The sequence below is a fragment of the Cyprinus carpio genome, unplaced genomic scaffold, assembly GCF_018340385.1.
Source record: "Cyprinus carpio isolate SPL01 unplaced genomic scaffold, ASM1834038v1 S000006809, whole genome shotgun sequence".
Taxonomy (NCBI): domain Eukaryota; kingdom Metazoa; phylum Chordata; class Actinopteri; order Cypriniformes; family Cyprinidae; genus Cyprinus; species Cyprinus carpio.
In genome coordinates, this window is record NW_024879395.1 from 678,480 (window position 1) to 694,208 (window position 15,729).

Genomic DNA, 15,729 nt, shown 5'->3' on the forward strand with positions numbered 1-15,729 from the left:
TGATTGCTTGCTGATTACATCAAATTACAATATTTAATGTGCAAATTTATACACAGATTACACCACAATGACATAAATAATTAAAAGAACCTGAGATTATATTCTTGAACTGATATTTTAGAAAATCTCGAAGGCAGCAATAAAATTAAAAATGTTTACAAACCATTATTTTTGTTAAAATTACATTTTCTTTAAAAATTCATTTTCTTTCATTTTGAAAATTTAGCTTTTTTGTCCCACAGATGGTTATCTACCAGCAGAGAGTCAAACCCATTTTAGAGCACCTGTAAGTCTGCACAGAGAGTCCTGCAGAGGGAGCCATGAGCACAGCGATTATACAAAGCATCCTACAGTACTGAACACATGTGACCTTTTTGTATTTGTGTATGAGTATAGGAAAATCCCCTGAAATGTGACATGTGTCTTTCTTAATAAAGATAAATATATATATTTTTAGAAATTTACTAAAAAAAATATATGCTTGAAATTCAGAGTCATTTGTCGCTATAACCGTGGGCATTTTCAGTTTAACTGGGTTTTGAACTTTGCTACATCTGACATACACCTCAACCACGCTCTGTCCTGTAATAACCGAGCTGTATGATAATACAGTCTACACGATCATGTCTCACAGCAACTTCTGAAATACACCGTCCGATCGTGTCCATTAGCCCCCTTGTAAGAAACACACATTGGAAGAGATGAGAGCAATAATAATTATACTACACATGCTTAAGCACAGTCAGAAAAAATGAAAACTGACAATTAATACACAAATATTAACAATCAATTTAAAAAAAAACACACACACTATGTGAGATGGGGTTATATTTATTCCCACAAAGACAGTTAAAATAGGAAAAGAAGTGTCCCATTGGATTCAGAATCTATTCATAGGAGCTTTGTGACGATATAAGCACATGCACAGAAGATGCAGAAATAATGGACAGTCAATTCCAATGATTCCAATAGATTCATTACTCGATCCACAAAAGAAAACAAGCAAGCATAAGCACATTAAGAACCATTAAATACAGATTTTTTAAAACTGTGTATGATGTCTGAGGTGTTAAAGGGATATAACATCATGTATATAAACAAACTACAGCCGCTTAGCAAAGCTTTCTACAAGCAAAGAGATTTAGAGCAGAGAATAGAAAACAAATCTTACCGTATCCTGATCTATATTTTTAATGAATGTTGCTTCAGTTATAATCAACCTCCTCCTCATTACTCTGAGCTGTTTGATAATAATTTATAAAATAATAAAACAAGTTTAAGAAACTGAAATGTTGTTTCCAAGATTTTTTGACACTTCTATATATTTGGTTATAAGTAATACTTGCCCTCTTGTTTCGCTTGTGTGTAGTTTCTGCGTCGACGGATCATCATCACAACTACAGCTGTGACCACTAACAGCAGCAAGACCAAGAGCAACACAACTAGAAGAAGTGAAGTTTGGTTGGATTCTGAAATAGGTAAAACACAAACAGTCATTAGACTACTGTAAGTGACAGAGATGAACAAGATAAAAAAAAAACATATAATTCCACATCTTGCTCAGTGTACTCCTAAATTGAATTAAGCAATTTCCCAGCTAAGAAATGTATGTTTTAAAAATGTTCAGGTTTCGTGTTGAAGAGTATCGATAATAGCATATTGTTCTTGCTTTATTTTTTAATATCCCAAGAAGGTTAATGATAACATTCATCAAGAATAAAATGGATGTTCCCAAAATGTATTTCTTAGAATGTGTTCACTCAACCATAACCTTCAGTAAGAGACCTCATGAAGACATTCACAGAACATTGTTCTAATAAGAATATTCTCTCAAGTTCAACATCATAAGAACACTTATCAAATGGTACTAATGTTATATGACTGTTTTCTAATAGATTATTTAAAGAACATTTTATTGATTGTAACACAAAAAAACCATTTATCTGAACCTTTACACAACATTAGTGAAAAGTTGTAGGAATGTTCCGTGTTAGCTGGGGATGCTTGTATCATCATACACATTCTGTCTGTGAAGTTTAATTTCTATCATTTATATAGCTAAGAATATAACCTTCATATAATGTGCTGGGAAACCCAAAATTAAGAGCGTGCACACACACCACAACACCACACACACACACACCTAAAAAAGGTGTGATTAGTCAAAAAAGCTTAATTTTGTGTTAGCCGGTGTAAATTCAACAAAACAAAAAATCTCAATAAAAAATTTGCCCTGATACAACCAGCATGACATTATTAACTGCATCAAACAGTCCAATTTGGACTCTAAGGGAGTTTTAAACATGGGCAGTTATTAGGTGCAAAGTGAAAGCAACTCGGACACAGTAAATGCACCCCAGTGCAAAAATAATCCAAATACTGACATACCTGAATTTGACTGACAAAGTTGAGTGATGTTGAGATGTGTGTCTGGTTTCTGATGGGATTGTTGATCACACAGCTTTTAGGTATTATTATCCTGATATTCCACCTCCATAGGTAGAGAAGACTGATGCTGAGATCAGACACACTGATGCTGGACAATAAACTGTTCTCTTTGTACCAGGAGAGAGTCACAGCACCCACATTCAACACTGAACACAGGCAGTGACATTTAGACACTGATGATCCTGATGATGATGAAAAATGTTGTGAAGAGTCTCTGTTAAAACTGTCAGGAAACAGGCAGAATACCTAAAAAAAAAACAGGAAAGACAAACAGAAAGAGTCAATTATTGATAATGATGTCTTTAAAGATTGTCAATCATCATAGATTAATAACAATGTGCTTCCAGATTTTCAGTTTATTAAAAACTTTTATTGAAAACCATTTTTTACATGCTTTTCTTCAGTTTACTCACCATAGACAGCGATACTGAAGCTCTTGTGTTTTGACATTGAATCTCTCATTATTCTCTTTATCATATATAGAGCTGATCTGTTTACAGTTTGTGATGGTCAGAGATCCTGTCTGCTCATCTATCTGCAGTCTGTCTCTGAATCTCTCATTATTCTCTTTATCATATATAGAGCTGATCTGTTTATAGATTTCGGCTATACGAGTCTCTGAATTGTAAAGTCTAAATGTCCACAGTATCTGATCATTTTTCTGTAGTTCAGTAACATCAGTGTTTAAAGTGACAGAATCTCCCTCAGTCACTGATATCACTGTTTCAATCTGAATAAACATCAGACACCCCTGGAAAAAAAAGAACAGGGTCGGGGCAAAACAGTCACAGATTATCACCACAGATATCTTTCAGAGTTAACTTGAAAACAAAAATAACATTACAATTTCTTTAACATAAGAATTATGAAAAAATAGAACAAAAGTATAAAACAAAATTATCAAACTTCATTCAAACACAAATTATACAATAAACAGCATGATAATGAAATGTGGGGATAGGGACAGTTCTCCTAAAATGAAGTTTCTGTCATCATTTACTCACCCTCATGTTATTCCAAACCTGTATGACTGATTTCCATCTGTGGAGCACAAGAGAAGATAATCTGTGTTTTCTTTGTCAAACAGTGAAAGTCAATTGTTGTTTGGACCTCACTGTTCTTCAGAATATCTTCTTTGTTCCGCAGATAAAGAACATTAAACACATAAAGGTGAAGAAATGATGACGCTTTTCACTAGTCGTCAAATATGGATTTATTCTCTTTGGTGCTATACTGTATTTCCCACTTTTGTGAATGTTTAAAAAAGAGGAAACAGTAAAATACCTTGTGTGGCAGGCTATTCCCACATACAGGTCTTACAGGTTTGGAAACACATGATGGAGAGCAAATAACAATTTTGGGCTAAAAACTAAAGTGATTAAATGGCATGTAGGCTTTAGATGAAGTTAAATATATTTTGGCAAACTGTACATCTTTTAACATGCTGTAAACTGCACATTCAATTTATTATTTTTACATTCCTGGGTATACGTCTTCATTCCCTATAGGCGAAAATTCAACGAAGAAGACGTTTTAGTTTAACAAGCATTCCTGTTTCCATTCAAACTGTTAGAACATACTGGAATTTGATGGTATAGTCTATAGGAAATAAATGAAGCAATTAAAACATTACTTACCTCCCAAAAGCCACAGACATAAACAGAAAAATGCACGAAAAACCATTTTCGTTAAAAGCCAAAACAGTCTGAAAGCATAAACCGAGACATTTCTGAGAATAATATTCAGAGGTCTGTTCAACTACAGACGCACCTAGGCTATGCTACTGGAAAAAAAGCGGCGTCATTGCTGATGCAGCTCTGTTGATTGAGGGATGGCAGTTTAGTCCGATAAATAATTAAATAGTACCACCTAGACAGACTACTTGCGTCTGTTTTTTATCTAATAGATTTAATGGAAGCCCGGAAAATTTGCTTATCAGCATACACAATCATCATATCATATATGCGTTTGCTGTGATTGTTTGTTTGTTTTTTTTTTTTCGAAGTCCTGCTTTTTATTCCAAGGTTTTTGAGGAAATTAAGGCGCGCTGACACATCTTGTAAAACGCAAAAGCCGTTTTTATTTACGCGATTAAAGCGAACAAGCGTTTTTGCGCATGTGTTTGAAGAAATTATAGTTAGAAAACAACATTGCTGCTAGGTTTTTTGGTGTGCATGTAAATGTTAAGATGAAAAATTAGACAGTGTGGTATGTAAAAAAAAAAAACACCGTAATATCACTATTTTAATAAAATGAGGAGTATAATATCAAAATGAACAGAATAGCCTATTTAATAATGTTGTGTGCCCAATTTTGCACAATTAAAAATAAGAATAAAATGTGTGTGTGTGTGTGTGTGTGTGTGTGTCTGTGTACGATGCATGCTACTATAGTTGTTAACACCAGCCATCACAATGCTATTAAACACAATAAATAATTTTAGATATAAATACACAGTGCTGGATATGGAGTGAAAAGTTGCTTAACGAGTTTATTTTCCAAGGGAAAGGGTTTATAATGCAAAACATTCTCTGTGAGCTACAAGCTCTTTGTCTTTGCATAAAGGAAAACATAGTCTATGCAAATATGTTGGATATTGTGAATCGCACGTTTAGCCACAAACACACTTCACACTTTCAGGCATTTTTTCACCACATACGAGTGGTAATTGATTTACCACTGAGATATTTTTCGGCAGCTTTACTCCTCTTTGCTATAATCATGACGTCTTGAAATCTATAGTGGACTCTATTGTTTAAATTCATGAACTCAGATTAAGTTAGTCTTAATCACGTACTCATGATGTGTCTGTTGTTTCTCCTTAATCATTTTGAGATATAGAAGATAACCAGATATAAATCAATTAGTTAATATATATATATATAAGTATATATATATATATATATATATATATTATATCTATATATGTGTGTGTGTGTGTGTGTGTTGTGTGTGTTCTTGTGTGTGAGTGTGTGTGTGTGTGTTTTTGTGCGTGCGTGCGTGTGTGATGAAAAATATAGATATAAATTTCCTTAAGCTTTTGTAGAGCTTTTGTTACACATAAATCTACACCCACTTACCATAATTACAGCCTCAGGTCTTTTTGGGTATGATGCAACAAGCTTTGCAAAATCTGCATTTTTTTTGGGGGGGGCCATTCTTCTCTTTAGATCATCTCAAGCTCTGTCAGGTTGCCTGGGGATCATTGGTGGACAGCCATTTATAGGTTTATCCAAAGATGTCTGATCCGTTCCAAGTCCCAGCTCTGGCTGGGTCACTCGAGGACATTCATAGAGTCGTCCCTAAGCTACTGCTGTATTGTCTTGGCTGTGCGCCTAGGGTGATTGAGGTTTTGAGCGCTCTGAACCTGGTTTTCATTAAGAAAATCTCTGTATTTTGCTACTTCCCCAGTCCCTACCACTTAAAAAACACCCCCACTGCATGATGCTGCCACCTCATCCATGCTTCACTGTTGGAATGGTATTATGCAGGTGATAAGCAGTGCTTGGTTTCCCTCAGACATAAATAAGGAATTGAGGTTCATAAGACCATTTGTAAATTTTTTTTTTTTTTTTTCATAGTCTGAGAGTTATTCAGGTGTATTTTTGTAAATTCCAATCAGGGTTTCAGGTATCTTTACTGAGGAGAAGCTTGTGTTTGGTCACGTAGCCCAGAGTGTCCCTAGTGATGTTTGTCCTTCTGTAAGTTTCTCCTATCTCCAAACTTCATCCATTAAGCATTGGAGGACAAATGCCCCTGTGAACCTTCAACACAGCAGAACTTTTTTTTTGTAGTCTTCCCCAGATCTGTGTCAACACAATCCTGTCTCTCAGCTCTGCAGGCCATTCCTTTGACCTCATGGCTTAATTTTTGCTCTGACCTCCATTTCAGCTCTTAAACTTTACATAGACAGGTGTGTGTGCCTTTCCAAATCATGTCCAATCAACTGAATTTGCCACAGGTTAACTCCAGTCGGAGTATAGAAAAATTTCAAAGACGATCCAGTGAAGCTGGAATGCTCCTGATCTAACTTTCATGCGTCAAAGCAAAGGGTATGAAATTTGCAAAGTTGTAATAAATCCGGTTCTTGCTTGTGTCATTATGGTGAATCGGGTGTAGATTTAAAATGAAAAAAAAGAGTAATTTAAAGCAGTTTAACACAATAATGCAACATAACAAAATGTGAAAAAGGCACTGTAACTGGTTGATTTGGCCACAAAACATAAAGTTTGAACAAAATGAATCCATTTCACTTAATTCTGCACGAAGGATGAACATCATGACCTACAAAACTGATTTGGCCTCAGATGATGAACTCAAAACGTTAGTTTGCTGTAAGGTGTGAAGTTAAGGGACAAGATGCCCTTCACCTAAACCACCAACCCAACCACACACACGTAAGCGCTCGCAACACACCCTACCACACGCCAATCAACAGACTTCAGCCAGTAGCCTTCATACACCACAACGCATCTTGCTTTTGCTCATAAACGGAGCTGGAAAGTGTGTCACAGTGCATGAATAACCTCATTGCTTTTCCAAACAAAACAAAACTTAGAACTCAGGTTCTGCGAAGAATTGCACAAATGCAACGCATTACATAAATGCAATGAAAACTGTCCAACTTTCCAAATGGTACTTTCCATAAAAGATATGAGACGATTTGCATTTCCAAAGCTTTGCATAACATCTACTATGAACTTGATTTGCATGCAGGTCTGTGTGTTGGAAGAAACTCAATATAAATTAGAAGGCCTATTACTCCTGCTGGTCTCTTTAAAAATATAAATCTACAGCAGTAACTGGCTTCATGCTGATATAAACAGATAAAGTATTTTGTCCACATGACTATAAATTCTTAACTGTTTACAGTAAATAGTGCAGTGTCTAATTCTGATGCAGCATTTTTTCCATGAAGCAGAGGGTTTACTGCATATAAATCTTTTGTTCTGACACACACTTGATAAAGCATCATAAAGCTCAGTTCATCTATAGGCCATGACAGTCTGGTTCTGATGAAACATGACAACACGCTCCATAATCCAGAATAACAAGTTTCCCTCAAGTCATGCTGAAATTTTAATATAGTCTGACACATCAACAGTGATGTTAGTTACTGTATAGCTGAAAGTCTTTCTCACTACCATCTCTGTATATTTGTATTTTTGTCTTCTGCCTGTATACTCATTCTTAGGTCTATAATTTTTAAAATAATGAATCTTAGGTACTTTCTGAGGTATATTTGTATACAAAATAACAAAGGTGTCTTAATGATGATACCTTATTATTAGTGAATGTGAATAAGTGTTGCTTTTCTTTGTGAGAATGGAAAACCCATGTCTGTGGGTTGTGAGACTGTTTGCATTCACTTGTTTACACCACATCCGCTGAAACAAACTCTTTTTAACAACTCTGGTCAATGTCACATCTAATTAAAAAAGAACAATAGCATCACATAATTGATTCTTAAATGTACATTTCACAATTTCAACTCTTAACTTTAACACTGCTGACACCAATGACATAAAATCAAGGGGGAATGTTGGTTTTAAATTTAAAAGATAAATTACTCATATTTTACACACGTTTAGATCTTGCACTAAAGCGAATCAAAATGAGTAAAAATAAATGAATTAGAAATGTCTTAGAAGTGGCATTTTATTATTCACATTTTATTCAAACTCCATTTGGCATTGCACAAGCCATCTCTTTTTCCTCTTTCTTTCTTTCTTTCCTTTTTTTTTTCCACATAAAATCAAACACAATACAAATGGCCCACCTGCTGTCTGTGTACAGTACAAACAGATGGTCTGTGGGGGCAGGGTATTTCCCAGAACATCTAAAATTATCATTCATATAAGCATCATGCACAAGAGACCAAAGTACTCTCCATATTAATGTCAGATAGGTGCCTTGGGAAGTATTAAAGTCCTTGTTAAGGAAGAAAAAATTTAAATTTAAACAAAATAAAACAAATCTGTGAGGGTCAGATAGGGCTCCTACAGTCTAGTTTTCATAAGACTGAGCATTACAGTCAGGAGGAAAAATAAAAGTGAAGGTATAGCGAAAATATCTGTGACATGTTTGAATATTTTATTCACTTTGAGGAGATGTTTTTTATTCATTTATTTATTGTTTAATTATTATGTATTGTTTATGATTTTTTATTATTTAGTCATAAGAAATTCTTTACAATATACAAAATATAAAAAGTACAGTAAGCATCCCAACCACTCACTCTCTCTAATACAAACTCGTAAAACTACTTTCATAAAAATAAAGCGATTAATTCATGATCATGTGACCAGTGACCAATGTTATTGCTCCTATGGTCCATAGAGGGCAGAAAAGCTTAATTTTATAATTCACATCTTCACGTTGCCATTTTAAATGGGTGGTATATTTGCATGGACAAAATGTAACATATTAAGTTTATTTTAATCATTATGGAAAATAGAATCCCACAACCAAATCCCGATGTTCTTAATTTTATTTGAGGAGTCTAAAAATGTATATAATCCTTCAGTAAAATTAAGGGAAATAGTCTATTTAACTTCTAATTCCCACCTGGACTAAATAAATGAATTAGGCTAGTCATAAAATATAGCTTACAATGTGAGATAAGCAGCAGATAAGCAGCTCTTTATAATGATTGGCATGATTATATGATTATGCATCTTCCAAACGTTAGTTTCGATCGTCCACCTCGTACAGCGTAATACAACACAGGTATAAATTAATTGTATATTGATGATAATTAAATTGTTTAACTAGGGTTTATACATAATTTACATGACAGATAAATCATTTACTCTTATGACTGGAGCTACCCGTTTGGCAGTTTCAGATGATTATTAAACAGCAAGCTCAAACTAAGCAAAAGCAGCAGTCTGCAGTCATTCAGTGTCTGAATTTTCATTCACTCCTTCAAGTGAACTGTATCAGGCCTAATACAGGGTAATAGTAAATAAGGATATTGTGGGCGAAAAAACACAGAAACATTAGTGAGGAGTTTCTTGGCTGCTGCTGACGTAGGCTACCTGAACATGAGAAAATTTATGTTGTTTGAAAAGTTTTTGCCCCTCACACTCAATAGAAATCAATATAAAAGGAAAAATTTAGCTATTTCAAATACTAACACATACATAAATATCCTACTTCACATGACATCATAATGTTCTTCTCTTTAAATAACTACAAATAAATGCAGTTACTAATTAAATACATCATAACATTCAGGACAAACAGGAACAGACAAAGATGAGAGAAACTTCAGAAAGCCACATTAATTCTCATTATAACATGCACACAATTTATTGTGTGTGTTAACCATGTGCGTTTTACCAAGAAGAAAAAACCACACGCATTGAGCTCAGAGCTCTAATTTAGGTTAATGACTTCAGTAACATTTTCCACCGATGCATTTCACCTGCACTTCTTAAAACACACACATGAATACACACTGCAATTCAGTTAAATATTGTAAAAATAAAGCTGCATCAAAGAACATTAGGAGACAAAGACTTACAAAGAACTATTATCAAACTATTGATTTGAATGGATAAATCTACCCTCTTCAAGCTTGAAATGAGTTATTTTGTGGCTCCCTCTGGTGTCTGTAACACCAACTCACCACATTACCTACTAGATGAGCGAAACACAAGCCTAAAACAAACCTACAATTGTATTTCACAGGTGAAATAATGCAGGGTCAAGCTCATTTGTGTATCAGTCAAATTACTACTATGCATGATACGTAATGGCATCTTTAGAATATGGCAAATATGACACTGGAACATTCAGTAAACTTTAAAATATTATTTTTTAGAAACGCTCTCATGACAAAATGTTTTTTTATTTGAGCAACACTGCATTAAACAACAACATAACAGCAGTTCACCAGTAAATGCTGGAATAGTCCCATCAGCCTACAAGTGAAGAAGAAGAAAGAGTTTATGGAAGAACAGTGAAGAACATGAGTGATCCAGAACCCTGCAGAATAAAACATGAAGATACTGAAGAACAAAGAGGTTGGTGTTTATTACTGATCTGTCATTAAAGATGCTGAAGAACATTAATATTATCTGAGATGTTTTTTTTTTTTTTTTTTGTTAAAGTAGCAAATAAATGAGATGCTGAGAAAATACTGATAGTCAACATCAGGAGGTCAAACTAAATATTATCTGAGATGTTTTTTTTTTTTTTTTTTGCATTAGTTTTATACCTGGTTCACAATTTTTACTTTATTACACATTATTATTATCTGCTGTTAGTAAATGACTAAATTTTTTAATAGGTTTTGCTCCACCTGTTTCCCACAAATCTAATTTATCTTGTTTATTCTCTTTAATTTTGGAATTCTGTCAGTTGATTTAAAAAAATAAAATAGTCTTTATCTAACCCTTCCCAAGGACCTGCAGAGGCAAGAAGCCCCAAGAGACATATCACTCACCCTGACATTGCCATGTATTGTTTGAAGGAAATCCCCTGACTTCACCGTCACTGTTCCGTGGGACAGTTGCTGTATTTAGCTTTTAACTTAAACTGACTTGGATATTTTTGGTGATTTTTGGCTGATGGCATAGTGGTTATAAATCAGGAATTTTATGGAAGCAGTGTTCATTTTGACAGCAAATTTTGATTTAGCTTTTACAGTCTTTTAACTAAAATGCCATTTAGTTTTAGTCTCTTCCCAAATCTCTTCCCAAATTGTCCCTCTGTGACATTTTCATCTCGTTTTTATTTGTTGCTGAAACAGTAGATTGTATTTTGTGTCATTCAGATGTTTTCATAACAAAATGTCATTGACTAAAATTATGACAAATTATTCATCAACAAAATTAATTATGGTTGAACTACTTGTAGCCCCTTGAAAATGTAGGATTATCCTCTTAAGACCCGAGAAAAAAGTTTTAGGGGGAAAAAAATAGTTTTTTCCATGTATTTACATTGCTTAGAGCATTAAAAAATAATGTAAAAAATAATAATAATTTTAAAGATATTTTCATTTATAAGTTATGCTATGTCCTCCGTGGAGGACATCGGGACTCAATTTCTTAAAAAAAAAAAAAACAGGCGGGGCTGCACCTGGGGCGGGATTGCACGTGCAGCCATGCCCCATGCCTACTCTGATTGGCCTAACGCCTAACAGATAATTAAACGCATTGTTTTCATATTCTGGACTCATCTGCTTGTCTGTGAATAGAATGCTTTATTATTAATGTGTTTACTGAGTTTGGTCTTTTAAAAACACCGTTTTACAGCATTAAGCCACGTACTTTCACGTTAAGCGCTTTACAATGTTCCAATGATTAATTTGAATTCGACTGATCCAGAAGATTAAACTTGCAGCAGCTACATCTCGTGATTCAATAAATCAGACATAGTGAGTCATCAGACATGCAACTCGATCCGAGTTGTTTGTTAGATCTCTAATGTTTGTCAACCTGTTTTCTATTACTCTTCTATTATACTATTTCTATTAAGTATCTACCTGTCTAATTTTCAGGGAAAGGACCAGTCATTACGGTTTAGCACTGCTGGGATACCAGGGCTCATGTCAAGGCATTATATGAGTGTAACCAAAATACAACAATAAACAACTGATGTCTCATGGACTATTTTAACAATGTCCTTACTAACTTTCTGGGCCTTGAACGTGGCAATTATATTGCTGTCCATGCATTTAAAATTAAAACACATATGTAAAAAAAAAATTATAATAATAAAATAAACACCAATGTTGCTATCTAGGATCCTTCAAAACACAGCTTTGACTCTTGTGGCCCAATATCCAATCCCATAACCTACCCCCCCCACCCCCCAATGCCACTGGTGTCCTGCCACCACACTAATCCAGTTGTCACACTCACCAGCACAGGCCCACTTCCCACCAAATGTAGAAAATGGTTCAAATTATGTCACTTCATTTTGAATTTGAAGAAATTCTGATTTATATCATATCATAACAGAACAATGCTAATGCAGAAGCTTTTTGCTTTCATTTTAGACTTGACGGAAGAGAACGAAGAGAGTGAAGAACTGAATGAAGCATAAGAAAAACATGTCAGAACCCAAGAGAAATATTCACACTGGAGAACACAGAAAGGACACCTTAAGAAAACACGTGAAAACCCACACTGGAGAGAAGCAGCACTGTGGAAAGAGTTTCATACAAAAAGGATACTTGAAATATCACATGAAAATTCACACTGGAGAGAAAGCACACACATGGGTTCAGTGCGGGAAGAGTTTCACACAAAAAGGAACCCTTAAGGAACACATGAAAATCCACACTGGAGAGAAGCCGTTTCATTGCCTGTGGGAGAAGTTTCACTCATTTTCTCTTCTCTGCTCAGTCATTCAAAAAAATAGTTGTCTGAAATCACAGTATCACAGAAATCACATTCAGATCCAGCCCTTTCAAGTGCGACGCTGCATTCTCAGCAAACCTGACCCAATAACGTGCCATATGATAACCCAACCTGTTTCAATGTAAATCACAAAGAAAAATCATCCAAAGTTGTCACATTGAATTTTCTATACCAGAAGTTTCAAATCATCTCAAACTAATATAATTTTGCTTTACAATATTAAATAATATATTTTTTTTTATTTATTTGTATTTTTGTTCAATTTGTTTTTAATTTTTGTATAATGCATATGTATCATTCTTAGTTAATTCACTCTCCTTTATGAAGAAATGTAGTTTTTTTAACATGTACAAAATGGTCTTTTTGTGTGTATTGGCAGAAACGGAGCAGCTGCAATAAAGATAATCGGCTCAATTCAGCCTGAAACCTGTTCGCGTTTTAATAATTTAATAATTGTTTTAATTCTTTGAGATTAGAGGAGCATCACACCTAAAAGATAACAACACATAAAAACAATATCATTGGAAGCAATTTCAGAATCATGGTGAATAAAAAAGCCAGCCAATCAAAATCTATATGACATTAAAAAGCGTAAGTGGCAGATGACATAACTGCAGTGCATAAATATGGATTAATGTATTCATTAATGTGGACACTAGTTATTGTTATAGTTATCGTTTTAGTATGAACAGGCCTTTGTTTTTACTTGATATGTTTTGTGGAAGCTTGTTTTTCATTGGGAAGCAAATTTGATGCGTTTTTCATAATCTCCTGTTGATTTCATCTCACGTTGGTGACGCAGGGTTCCAAGAATCACTGCGACTGAAACACTGCTGCAATAGAAATAAGTATCCTGCGCTTATAGAAAACATGGAAAGAGAGAATCAAATCATTTAAGTCTTATATGGAATCTTGTTTCAAAAAAAAAAAAAAATGTAAAAGGTAATTGCGACTATCTCACAATTCTGTGAGAAAGAAAAGTCAGATTGGCGAGATGTAGACTCACATTTGAGAGTTATTTGCAAGAAATAAATTCAAAATTATGAGTTATAAAGTCCTAATTTCAAGATACTTTCTTGCAATTGCGAGAAAGTCGTGGTAGCGTCTTATGAAGTCAGAATTCAAAGATAAACTAAAATAAACCTTTTCTCAGATTTGTTCGTTTTTTTTTTATCTCACAGTTCTTTTTGCAAGATATAAACTCACACAATTTTGTCATAAGTTTAGAATTGTTGAGATATAAAGTAACAAATCTGAGGGCAAAAAAATCAAGTTGCCTTTTTACCTTTTTATTTGAATTCATTTTTTTATTCAGTAGCAGAAACAAGCTTCCATAGTCTTCACAAAGCAGTTTCTAGTTTAATTTGACCTCACGTGTTAAAACAGTGCTTTTCTGTGTATGTTCATGGTTCTCTAATGTTTTTTCAGGGTCATGACATTAAACTAAGCAAATAAAATTATCATATTTGCTGCCAAGTGTTTTATTTTGTTTTTATTTTTAAATTGTTTATCAATTCTACATATATGAGATTTAATTACTGATACAAGGGGTCACACTTTACTGTCAACATACAGTAGCATGAACATGCATCAAACACCTAGCATATTTTCAAAAATTTATTATATCCTTACATTGCACAAAATCAAGCAGAACGTTAAAAAATATGTCAGAAAATAATGAGCATTTTGTCACTCTAATATTACTCAACGTTGGTCACAAACGTTGCTATGGGTTCCAAGCTGTCATTCATCGCAGTTTCGAGTGTGAATCTCGTTCTGTACACACCTGGAATGATCATTTACGGGACTCACTCCCACATGCGAGTGTTAATCCTGCAACTTGCAGTGTGTACATGGCCCCTGAGTTAACGGACATGTAATATATAGCTGCGCAGGAAAAATATACTTACACATTTACATACCTCAGGTCTCTATAGCAACCCAATACACTTAACAAAAATTAATCAGAAAACAGCCATTCTTATATATATATATATATTTTAGTGAATGATGTCCCATGTCTCTAAAGACCAGAGGTATGCATTTAAGGGTTGAGCAATGGATGGATTGAACAAACCACATGTGACAAAGTTTTGTAGTGATTCTGTCTGTGCCCTTAAGAATACAAAGTCTAATAGAAATAGAAATCATCAGAAATTACTTCATGAGATTTGATTTACAAACTCAAGATTAAGCAGGCAAGAGAGAAGCATTACATTCATCCAGGGGGATGAGAAAGTAGACAGACTGGCAAAAGATGCAACAAAAAAAGAGCATTTTGATGTCAAAATTTAATTATCAAAGTTAATTAACATATAGGCTAGGTATGGAAAGTAAGAAGGGAAATAAAAGGAGAGAACAAGGCATAATAAGTAGGTTGAGAATTGGACATTGCAAGATAAACAAGACTCTTCAAGTGCTAGGAAAACATCCAACAGGATTGCATGATGAATGCCAGGAGGAAGAAACAATAAAACACATGTTTAGTTTATATCATGTGAGAAATTTCTACAAGAAGGGCAAGAGTCGAAGGATCAGCTATGGCAGATGTGATATAATCTAAAAAGTAGTAGAATGTGTAAGTGGCGACAAAGGAAGGACATTTGTGACCCTGCACCACGAAACCAGTCTTAAGTAGCACAGGTATATTTCTAACAATAGCCAACAATGGGTCAAAATTATTGATTTTTCTTTTATGCCAAAAATTATTAGGATATTAAGTAAAGATCATGTTCCATGAAGATACGTCAATGGAAAGCTTATTTATCCAGCTTTCTTTTTTCTTTTTTTTTTTTAAATGGACCTTTATGACTGGTTTTGTGGTCCAGGGTCACGGTTGTGTTTAATTTCTTAAGGAGGACTGGACTGGAAAGACGAATATAATTTATGAGTATGGTACTAAGGTCAA